This window comes from Lactuca virosa, chromosome 7, assembly GCF_052849685.1.
Source record: "Lactuca virosa cultivar CGN04683 chromosome 7, Lactuca_virosa_CGN04683_v6, whole genome shotgun sequence".
Taxonomy (NCBI): domain Eukaryota; kingdom Viridiplantae; phylum Streptophyta; class Magnoliopsida; order Asterales; family Asteraceae; genus Lactuca; species Lactuca virosa.
This window is the reverse complement of record NC_136432.1, coordinates 175,757,400-175,769,989: the sequence shown is the minus strand read 5'-3', so window position 1 is coordinate 175,769,989 and position 12,590 is coordinate 175,757,400.

The following is a 12,590-nucleotide window of genomic DNA, read 5'->3' as shown; positions in this document are numbered from 1 at the left end:
AACATATGAGTTTAGAAGATCATAGAAATTATGTGCTAATAATTGATTAGATTAATTCTTGATCTTTATGTGTTTTAATGGAGTCCATAACTAGTTCTTAAGTTATGGATAACCAAAAGTCACATTTATAAATAACCATTGAAAGAACACATAGGTTACAAAAAATGAAGAGTCTTCATTGTTAATAACCATTAACTCATAAGTTATGAGAAATGAAAAGTTTTGAAAGTTTACAAAACTTGCCCTCAAGTTTTGGAACATGTAAAGTCATATTAAAAACTTTAGTTCCAACCCCTAGAATTTTAAAAGTTAAAATTCAACCCTTATACTTTATAATATTATAAGTTTAATAATATTTATATATGTATAAGATCAAGTCGTCTTACCGCTAGTACGCCTCATTCACGAAGCCGGTCTATAAGGGGGGTATAAGGTTGTTGCATATAAAATGGCAACTTAATGGGTGTCCACTCTCACCCACCGCTTCCTTGATCGGTGGAGGGTCGTTAGCCGAACGGGTAGGACAAGGACTTATAAATACTCATTAAAAGTATAATGATAATACTAAAGTAACTAAACTTTATTGAATTCCCAATCTTAGTTATTTTAGGAAAATGTAAATAAGGTGCTAATCCATGAAATTACACTTTACACTTTGTTTAAGTCGTTAGTGGAGCGTGTGTGGTTAACCGGCACACTAACTTGAACTTAACAAGGTAGGTAAAGGGTGACTTAATGTTTATCATAGTATCGATGGAGCGTGTGTGGTTAACCGGCACATCGATTGAGGGGTAATACATTAAGGGTACCAAGTAATTTGCATGGTTACTTCACACCTTGTTTTGTGATCCTCGGCATCCCAGTCACAAAACTTGACGGGCACACTCGAGATTGAAACATGCCATTGAAGAAAGTTCAATGAATCTCAAAGAATCTAGGAGTTTCTAAACCAATTAAAACCTAATTAAATATTTCGTTTTTCATGGTGGAAATTGGTGAATCGTCATTCACCTACCTTCAAATATCTTATAGCTTAGATTACGACATCCCTCTTCTAAGTTATAAAATATTGTGTTAGGTCCTAGCCTTAATATTACATTTGGGTGTTTTGTTAAGGACTATCTCTATATCTAATCTAATCTATTCCCTCTTCTTTTCAGATGTCTTCCAATAACAATGCTTCTGGCTTAAACCCTACTAGCTCCTTCTCTCTCATGAATCTTTGTGGGAGAGTCATCTTTGATGGGTCCAACTTTACAGATTGGATCAGAAACATCAGGATGGTCACTCGGTATGAGAACAAAGAATATGTTCTCGACAAGGAGCTGAAGGTACCCGAGCCAACTGCTACTCCTGAAGAGCTTGCTGAATATGAGGTACATGAAAGAGATGCTACAAAAGTGGCATGCATCATGATGGCCACCATGACAGCCGAGCTCCAAAAGTTCTATGAGGACTATTATCCTTTTGAGATGCACCAAGACTTGATGGACCGCTACCATCAAAGTGCTCGTCAAGAGCGATATGAAATAATCTCCTCCATAATAACAACCCGAATGAAGGATGGTGAACCCATCACGGGCCACATGCAGAAAATGCAAAGGTATGTGGACCGTTTACTGAAGCTGAATGTGAACTTCCCTGAGGAGTTAGCAATAGACATCATTTTACACTCCTTGCCATCGTGTTATGATCAATTCCGCATGACATATCACATGAATAAGGAAAAAGTCACCCTCAGAAAACTTCAAGGACTGTTGAAGACCGCCGAAAGTGGTCTAAAGGGTAAGTCGGTTGTTACTACTCCTACTCCTACTCCAACTGCGGCCAATGTCTTGGCAATCGGGATGGCAAAGGGAAGAAGAGAAAGAACCCTTCTAAGGGTACCAAGGGTAAGACCCTTGAAGGCTCCTCTTCAAGCAAAACCAAGAAAGGTTTTGTCACTCCTTCTGCTAACCCTAATGAGGCTGAATGCTTCTATTGCCATGAAAAGTCGCACTGGAAGCGAAACTGCCCAAAGTACCAGCAAGATTTGAAGGATGGGAAAGTAAAACCCAACCATGCAGGTATATACACTATATTGTCTAATAACTCACCTCATTCTAAGTCTCGGGTCCTTGATACAGGTTGTGGTATTCACATATGTTGTGATTTGCAGGGACTAAAAATAAGTGAGAATGTGGAGCAGGGAAAGATAAACTTGATCATGGGAAACAGGAAAGCTTCACCTGTCACCAAGATAGGAGTTTATTCCTTAGTGCTAAATAGTGGGTTTACATTAGATTTGAATAAATGTTATTATTCGCCAAAAATGGCAAGAAATGTTATTTCCTTTCATGCATTGTATAAACAAGGTTTTACCTTTTATTTTGATAATAATAATGGTAGTATTGATGCTTTCTTTAATAATGTTCTTTATTTTAAAGCATTACCTTGTGATGGCGTGTATGAAACTGTATCTGTTGTAGATAATCTAGGAAATAATGTATTATGTATTAACTCTTCCACTAGCTTAGATAAAGCATCCTTATGGCATTGTCGTCTTGGACATGTAAGCAAGAAACGCATAGGCCAACTCCAAAAGGATGGAGTCTTGGAGTCATTTGACCTAAAGTCAGATGATAGTTGTGAATCTTGTTTGCTTGGTAAAATGACAAAGTCACCTTTTACTGGCACTTGTGCTAGGGGTGAAGGTTTGTTGGACCTCATACACACGGATGTGTGTGGACCCTTCAGAACCGCCACAAGAGATGCTAATCGGTTCTATGTGACTTTTACTGATGATTTTAGTAGATATGGATATGTCTACCTAATCAAGCATAAGTCAGAAACCTTTGAGAAATTCAAAGAGTTTAAGCAAGAAGTGGAGAATCAGTTGGGTAGGAACATTAAGATGCTTCGATCCGATCGTGGTGGTGAGTATCTTAGTACTGAGTTCCTTGACTATCTTAAGGAATGTGGGATTGTCTCACAATTGACACCTCCTAGGACACCACAGTTGAATGGTGTAGCTGAGAGGCGCAATCGGACCTTGTTGGACATGGTTCGTTCCATGATGAGTCGAGCTTCGCTACCAATCTCATTTTGGGGGTATGCCTTAGAGATTGCCGCCCATATCCTTAATCTAGTCCCTACAAAGAAGGTTGCCAAAACACCTCACGAGGTGTGGACTGGAAAAGTTCCCAATCTAGACCACATCAAGATTTGGGGTTGCGAGGCTTTCGTGAGACGCGAGACTCACGATAAGCTCAAACCCCGAAGCGAAAGGTGTATTTTCATCGGCTACCCACATAAATCCTTTGGTTACATCTTCTACAAACCCAGTGATAATGTGGTCTTTGTAGCAAGAAGAGGATTCTTTCGAGAGAGAGAATTCATGAGCCAAGGAGACAGTGGGAGGCAAATTGACCTTGAGGAAATTCAAGAGTCAAGTGGTGAAGGAACCTCAAACCCTAGCCCTCAACCTGAGGAGGAAACTCCTGTTGAGCCGACTGAAGAATCTATACCTCTGAGGCGTTCCACCAGAGTTAGGAATGCACCTGAGCATTATTATGGTTTTCATATTACTGCAGAAGGTGAGACACTTATCAATGATAACACACTGGTAAATCTGGATGAGCCTAACAGCTACACGGAAGCCATGGCAGGCCCTGAGGCTGCTAAATGGAAAGAGGCTATAGATAGCGAGATACAGTCCATGTATGACAATCAAGTTTGGAACTTGGTTGACAATGTACCTGATCGTAAGATAGTTGGGTGCAAATGGATCTTCAAGAAGAAGACCGACATGGATGGTAATGTACACACTTATAAGGCACGACTGGTTGCAAAGGGTTATTCTCAAACTCCGGGAGTTGATTATGATGAGACCTTTTCACCAGTGGCCAAGATTAAGTCTATTAGGGTTCTGTTAGCCATTGCTGCATTTCATGATTATGAAATATGGAAAATGGATGTCAAAACCGTTTTCCTTAATGGAAACTTTGCTGAAGATGTTTACATGGTTCAGCCAGAGGGTTTTGTTAGTACAGAGTACCCCAATAGAGTGTGTAAGCTCGAGAAATCCATTTATGGATTAAAACAGGCACCTCGCAGATGGAATCTTTGCTTTGATGAGAAAGTCAAAGAATTTGGATTTTCAAGGAGTGAAGATGAATCTTGTGTCTATATCAAGGCTAGTGGGAGTATAGTCAGCTTTTTGGTACTGTATGTGGATGACATACTACTCATAGGAAATGACATCCCAACCCTGCAGGAAGTAAAGTCCTGGTTTGGGAAGTGTTTCGCTATGAAGGACCTTGGAGAAGCTGCCTATATCCTAGGGATAAGGATTTTGAGAAACAGGAGTAAAAGACTAATTGGACTTAGTCAAAGGACCTATGTGGACAAAGTGTTGAAAAGGTTCAACATGCATAACTCCAAGAAAGGAGAGTTACCCATCCAGAGTAACGCCAGATTGAGTAAGACACAAAGCCCAAGTACTGAGGCTGAGATAGCAGAAATGAGTCGAATACCTTATGCTTCAGCTGTAGGATCGATCATGTATGCTATGACGTGTATTCGACCTGATGTAGCCTTTGCTTTGAGCATGGTTAGCAGGTATCAGGGGAACCCTGGCAAGGCACACTGGACTGCGGTAAAGAATATCCTCAAGTACCTACGGAGGACTAAGGACTGGGTCCTTACCCTCGGTGGCAGTGAGGACTTGAGAGTTGTAGGGTACAATGATGCTAGCTTTCAGACTGACAGGGATAATTTCCGCTCTCAGTCGGGCTGGGTCTTTACTCTAAACGGAGGGGCAATTACTTGGAAAAGTTCCAAGCAGGAGACAGTGGCTGATTCCACTTGTGAATCAGAGTATATAGCAGTAAGCGAGGCAGCAAAGGAGGCTATATGGCTAAAAAACTTCATCGGAGACCTTGGAGTTGTACCAGCTATAAAGGAGCCAATGGAGATTTTCTGTGACAACAATAGTGCGGTTGCCTTAGCCAAGGAACCAAGAGATCATGGGAGATCCAGACATATTGACAGAAAATATCACTTCATCAGACATCGAATAGAAGAAGGAATCCTCGTGGCAAAGAGGGTATCATCGGATGAGAACCCAGCAGATCCCCTCACGAAGGGACTGACTCGGGCTAAGCATCTCCAGCATGCTCGGAGCATAGGGCTGAAGGATGATATTAGTTTTAGTAGTTAGATAATCTTGAAATTTGTAAAATGTAATTGACATTTGATGATAAATAAAAGCTGTTATTTATGAGTAAAGTGTTGTTATCTCTTGTCAATCGTTTACTATTATTTCTCTTTGCATGTTTTGACTTCCAGAATAATTATGTTATGGTTTATATCATATTATTCAAACTCTCCACAGTCGGTCATATGTTGGAAGTAGATATGAATCAAGACTGTCATGGGTTGGCTTGTAGAGGTCTAAGATGTTAGACAAAGCGGGGCTACAACACTCATGAGTGCTCATAAGTTCTGAGTATTGGATTCAAACCACGCTCACTTGTATCACTTCATGGAATTTATCTCGAGTGATCGTGAGATGGTAATATCATATAAGTCTTCAAACCTAGAGATATGATTTGTTGCCTATGAGTTGGTTATGCATTGATTGCACGAAAACGCATTGGTAACTCGATGTTATAAACCGTGCCTTTGTGTGTAGTTCAACAAGTGGTAGAGCAAACATATGAGTCGAAGTTTATCTGTTCCTTCTAGGATTAGAAGCGATATCTGGGCCCCTCGATGATTTTGTTTTGACCTATGTACCGGGCCCGGTCAGAACTAAATTGATGTGTTCAGTTAAGTTCTATGTCAAACAAATCGGAAATCGGGAAACAAATGCTGGACAATAAGCAAGACCATGTTCCATGTATTTGTCCGGCTGATATCTAGAACAGAGGATTGTATGATCACTTATCTAAAATGGCGCTTCATAGTTCAACAGAGTTTAAAGAGCTACGATTGCTGATCGATTCCTGAAGTCATACTTGCAACTATAGTTATTAGACTTATCCAAGTGGGAGACTGTTGGATATAGTGTCTAAGTCCATAACTATATTTGGTATGTACTTGACCCGACCCGGCATTGTCCATTTGGGTTGCACTTCACCCGAACAATTTATGGATAATCTTTTGAGAATAGTATAAGTTATGATTTATTAATATATTATAAGTTCTAATATATTAATATAAAATCATATTATTTAATTAGTATTGATCTATAATTAATCTAGGATTAATTTAGAGATCAAAAGTATGACTAATTAAATATGGGCTCTTGTATTTATATAGTGTGGGCTAATGCTTATTTGGAATGGGCTAGGCTTGCATGGAAAGTCCATGGATACTCCATGGAGCTTTAACCCATGGATCTCATGGAAATGAAAATACATGGGTATTAGGGTTTACATGGATGCAACCCTAATCCACCACACTATATAAAGGAGGCTTTGGTTCTTGAAATTGCACTAGTTGATGTGTGTAAACCAAGAGGGCCGATTTCAAGAAGTTTGTGACTATTCTCTCAAGTTTCCAGGTTTGTGGTGATTTGTGACTTCCATTTGAGGCATCCACATTATTGGTGCTAGGCTCTCAAACTCCAAGCAATCAACTACTACTACAAGGTAAGTAATTCTACTAGTTTTATTTGATTCAAGTATCCCATGCCATGCTAGTTAGGATAAGAACCTTGGAAAAATAATTATTTGCATGTATCTTAGTCAAACATAGATCCAAGGTTTCTAGGGTTGCATGTACACCATAGGAGTGTTAAAATGCTCAAAACCCATTAATACCAAACCCTTTTGTCTTAAATCGTTCGATCGCAAAACTCCCATCACTCGTAACGACAAATTAGATGCGAACTACGAAAAATTCATCTCTCTTCGAAACCTGAAAGTATTCATGCGAAGAGTATCACCCACAAAGAAATGGACAAAGTAAGAGAACAATCCGGACAACTGTAGATATGTCGCGGGACACTCATCTACCCTTAGTTGAACTTTCTCGCAACAAATGGCGACCTTTCCTGCATCAAGGTTGCGTCGTTCGAAGCCCTCTATGGCCGTAAGTATAGATCCCCTCTGTGCTGGGACGAGGTGGGCGACATGCAACTAGCCAAGAAGTCAAGTCCACGACAGTACCCTCACGAATCCTGAAATCATCCGATAGACGACTGAAAAGGGATCGTACAAAAGGGCTAAGCCGATAAGAGACAAAAACCCTTGAAATTTCAGGATTGGTGACCGTATCCTTTTAAAGGTCTCACCCTGGAAAGGCCTGATACGCTTCGGAAAGCGTAGAAAACTAAATCCAAGATACGTTGGACCGTCTGAGATCCTTGCTAAGATCGGTCCCGTAGCATGCAAACTCCAGTTACCTCGAGCGCTTAGCGGCGTTCATCCCGTCTTCCTAGTGTTGAACCAAAGAAGTGTCCGTCTGATGAGACAATTGTGGTTCCCCTCGACGATATCGAACTAGACAAGAGTCTACGCTTCTTTTGGACACACGAATCGAGAAGTCAAGCGAACGAAATAACGTCACGTCCCGATAGTGAAGGTCCGGTGGAATGCCAAGCGGGAACCTGAATTCACTTGGGAGCACGAGAATCCAAGGAAACAAAAGTACCCCATCATTTCCAAGTCCACGAGTTACATCTTTATTCTTGAATTTCGGGACGAAATTCTCTCTAACGGGGGGATGATGTGACAACCCGAAACTTCTATCTCGTACACTTAGTCAAATTCAATCAATGTTAAACTTGTTTGGTTGACTTCTAGTGATGTTTAAGGGTTCATTTAAGTGTTCTAAGCTTGAGTATGACCAAGGTTGAGTTTAGGAATGAGTCAGCAAGTCAGATAGCGTCAAAATCGGGCCATACACACCCTTATGGGGAGTGCACGACCGTACACATGGGTGTACGGCCGCACACTCACCTCTTGGCCGCACACTCCCTTCTAGGCAGCACACCCACCCATATATAAAGGGTAGACCCCTTTCCCTTCATTCCTTTAGCATCCTGGCAGCACACAACACCTTTTCTCTCAAGACTCTTCAACCGCAAACCCTCCCAAGGCTTAAAAAACATGAGTAATCCATCCCTTAGCTTGTTGTACTAGAAGAACCACTTCATCTAAGCCTTGATTCATCAAGTTCCATCATGTTCTTCATCCCCTGAAGGAGTGAGGCCGCACACCTTCATAAGGTTGGCTGCACACCCTTAAAACACCCTCCAAAGTGAGAGTTTGACTTCCAAACTCGAGATAGACATGACCCTAGCCTTGTTGCACCTTGGAATTGGAATTTTGGACATTATCTTGTTGGGTGTACGATCACACACTCAAGTGTACGGCCACACACTCAAGCGTGCGGCCACACACTCAAGCGTCGGCCACACACTCAAGCGTGCGACCACACACCCAAGTGTGCGACCACACACACAAGTGTGCGACCACACACACATTCTAGGACCACAAACCCATTTTTTAGGACCCTAAACTTGTACTACAACTAAGTATGGACCTAGAACACTTCATGGATGCAAGTATGGACCTTGAAAACACCACAAAGGCACCTCTCATCATGAGTGTACGGCCGCACACCCTTTGGGCCGCACACCCATGGTCGTACACACCTTTAAGGTGGCCATACACCTCCCACATGCAATCCTTTAAGGTCCTAGCACTTAGTGTGAGTTGTCCCAAGTTCTTAGAGTGGTTCTCCACCACATTTAGTAAGGAAATACCTTCATTTGACTCCTTTATGTGTCATTACATGTTAATTAGGATCAGGTTGTGTTCAAGGCTTCACTTGAACATCCCTCTTTCCGTATCGATTTTTCATTCGAATCGCCCGAGGTGAGTTCATACCCCTACATTTTTCCGTGTTTTTAATGTTTTCAGGGGGGAATACAAGCCAAACTCAAAGTATTTTATTAAGTTTTAAACTTATTAATACAGTCCAACGATTTCCACGTTTAATAACATATTCGGATATTTTATCCCTTTTTGTAGTATGTTGAGCATAAGGGAAACTATTATTTTGGAAATCTAACTTCATAGCTTTCATAAAGGTTTTTACAAAGCATTTTCCATACAAATTCTAATATACTATAATGGGTATAGTTTGGGATAACCCTCTAGGCAGTTTCTACCAAATCAGATTTCATGGATGAATATATATAAGCTATGGCAGATTTAGTTTATGTTATATGTTTTCTCAGGAGTATAAGGTACATTTATTCAAGGATAATTATTGTTTTATACTGTTTCTCGCTAGTAAGATTTGTGAATAGATCTATTCGGGACTGACAATCCCACACCTGAACTGCTAGCTACAGTGAGGCAGGCATGCCTGAGGTGAACAAATGTCATTTAGCTTAAACGCCTGAAGAACGTTATAAAGGTCTCTAGGTCATATCAAGTATGGTTATACGACTCGCAAATAAGTATAAACTAACTTTGGTTTACGGACTCTAATCTTCATTTGTTTTATTTTGAATAATAAAACTACTTTTATATATGCTAATAGTAATCGGGGATTTCTAAACTGGCATCTCTACCTCTAGGACAGATAACCTGCTTTTAGGGAAAATATAGGATTTTCCCAGGATAACACTGGCATTTCTAAAACTGATGGTTTATTTCTACTAATGGACGTTCGTATTCATTCCATGACTCCTTGGATTGTGCGTATTTAGTACGAACCGGGAAGTCATGGAAGGAATGGGTTTTTTTCAAACATGCTTTCATAAGAAAATATAGGATTTTCTTGAGAACCACTCTTCAAAAGAATCAAAGAACATTTTCCACCAAAAATAAATGCTTATGAACTCACCAGCTTTATGCTGATATTCTTTCAAAACTGCTTGTATTCTCAGGGAATTAGTAGACAGGTACTTCCAGGCTTTTGGAGAAGTCGGCGCGTTAGAGTCACGTCTTTCGATTTTACTTTTGTTATGAATAAAACCTTGTATTAAAACAATGTAAACCTTTTTCATATATGTATTCAATGTTTGGTTGTGTTTACTATGCTTGCTATGATACAACTGTTGTGATACTACGCATGACGTCAACCACCCCCGAACGTTTCTGCCGTTCCGGTTTGGGGGTGTGACAAAGAGCCCTTCGAGGGGCACCAAGGGAAAGTCCCTCGATGGCTCCTCTTCAAGTGGAACCAAGAAAGCTTTTGTCACTCGTTTTGCCAAACCTAAAGAGGCTGAATGCTTCTATTGTCATGAAAAGTCGCACTGGAAGTGAAACTGCCCGAAGTACCTGCAAGATGTTAAGGATGGGAAAGTGAAACCCAACCATGCAGGTATTTACACTATATTGTCTAATAACTCACCCTATTCTAATTCTTGGGTCCTTGATACAGGCTGTGGAGCATGGGAAGATAAACTTGATCTTGGGGAATAGGAAAGTTACACCTGTCACCAAGATTGGAGTTTATTCTTTGTTGCTAAGTAGTGGGTTAACATTAGATTTGAATAAGTGTTGTTACTCGTCTGAAATGGCGAGAAATATTATTTCCTTTCACGCTTTGTACAAACAAGGTTTTACCTTTTCATTTGATAATGAATGTGGTGGTATTAATGCTTTATTTAATAATGTTATTTATTTTAAAGCATTACCTTGTGATGGTGTGTATGAAACTGTGTCGGTTGTAGATAACCTAGGAAATAATGTGTTGTGTATCGATTCTTCCACTAGCTTGGATAAAGCATCATTATGGCATCGTCGTCTTGGACATGTAAGCAAGAAACGCATAGGCCAACTCCAAAAGGATGGAGTATTGAAGTCATTTGACCTAAAGTCAGATGATAGTTGTGAATCTTGTTTGCTTGGGAAAATGACAAAGTCACCCTTCACTGGTTCTTGTGCTAGGGGTGAGGGTTTGTTGGACCTCATACATACTGATGTGTGTGGACCCTTCAGAACCGCCATAAGGGATGCTAACCGCTTCTATGTGACTTTTACTGATGATTATAGTAGATATGGATATGTATACTTAATCAAGCATAAGTCAGAAACCTTTGAAAAGTTCAAGGAGTTTAAACAGGAAGTGGAGAATCAGTTGGGCAGGAACATTAAGATGCTTCGATCCGATCGAGGTGGTGAGTATCTTAGTATAGAGTTCCTCGACTATCTTAAGGAATGTGGGATTGTCTCACAATTGACACCTCCCAGGACACCACTGTTGAATGGTGTGGCTGAGAGGCGTAATCGTACCTTGTTGGACATGGTTCATTCCATGATGAGTCGAGCTTCGCTACCAATCTCATTTTGGGGGTATGCCTTAGAGATTGCCGCCCATATCCTTAATCTGGTCCCTACAAAGAAGGTTGTCAAAACACCTCATGAGATGTGGATTGGGAAGGTTCCCAATCTAGATCACATCAAGATTTGGGGTTGCGAGGCTTTCGTGAGACACGAGACTCACGATAAACTCGAACCTCAAAGTGAGAGGTGTATTTTCATCGGCTACCCACAGAAATCCTTTGGTTACCTCTTCTACAGACCCAGTGATAATGGGGTCTTTGTAGCAAGGAGAGGAGTCTTTCGAGAGAGAGATTTCATAAGCCAAGGAAACAGTGGGAGGCAAATTGACCTTGAAGAAATTCAAGAATCAAGTGGTGAAGGAACCTCAAACCCTAGCAATCAACATGAGGAGGAAACTCTTGTTGATCCGACTGGCGAGTCTGTACCTCTGAGGCATTCCACGAGAGTTAGGAATGCACCTAAGCATTACTATGGTTTCCATATTACTGCGGAAGGTGATATACTTATCAGTGATGATACACTGGTAGGTCTAGATGAACCTAACAACTACACGGAAGCCATGGCAGGCCCTGAGGCTGCTAAATGGAAAGAGGCTATGGACAACGAGATACAGTCCATGTATGACAATCAAGTTTGGAACTTGGTTGACAATGTACCAGGTCGTAAGACAGTCGGGTGCAAATGGATCTTCAAGAAGAAGACCGACATGGATGGTAATGTACACACTTATAAGGTGCGACTGGTTGCGAAGGGATTTTCTCAAACTCTGGGAGTTGATTATGATGAGACCTTTTCACCAGTAGCAAAGATTAAGTCTATTAGGGTTATGTTAGCCATTGTTGCATTTCATGATTATGAAATATGGAAAATGGATGTCAAAACCGCTTTCCTTAATGGAAGGTTGACTGAGGATGTTTACATGAGTCAGCTAGAGGGTTTTGTCAGTACAGAGTACCCTAATAGAGTGTGTAAGCTTGAGAAATCCATTTATGGATTGAAACAAGCACCTCACAGATGGAATCTTTGTTTCGATGAGAAAGTCAAAGAGTTTGGCTTTTCGAGGAGCGAAGATGAGTCCTGTGTATATGTCAAGGCTAGTGGGATTATAGTTAGCTTTTTGGTATTGTATGTGGATGACATACTACTCATAGGAAATGACATCCTAACTCTGCAGGAGGTGAAGTCCTGGCTTGGGAAGTGTTTCGCTATGAAGGACCCTGGAGAAGCTGCCTATATCCTAGGGATAAGGATTTTGAGAGACAGGAGTAAGAGACTAATTGGACTTAGTTAGAGAACCTA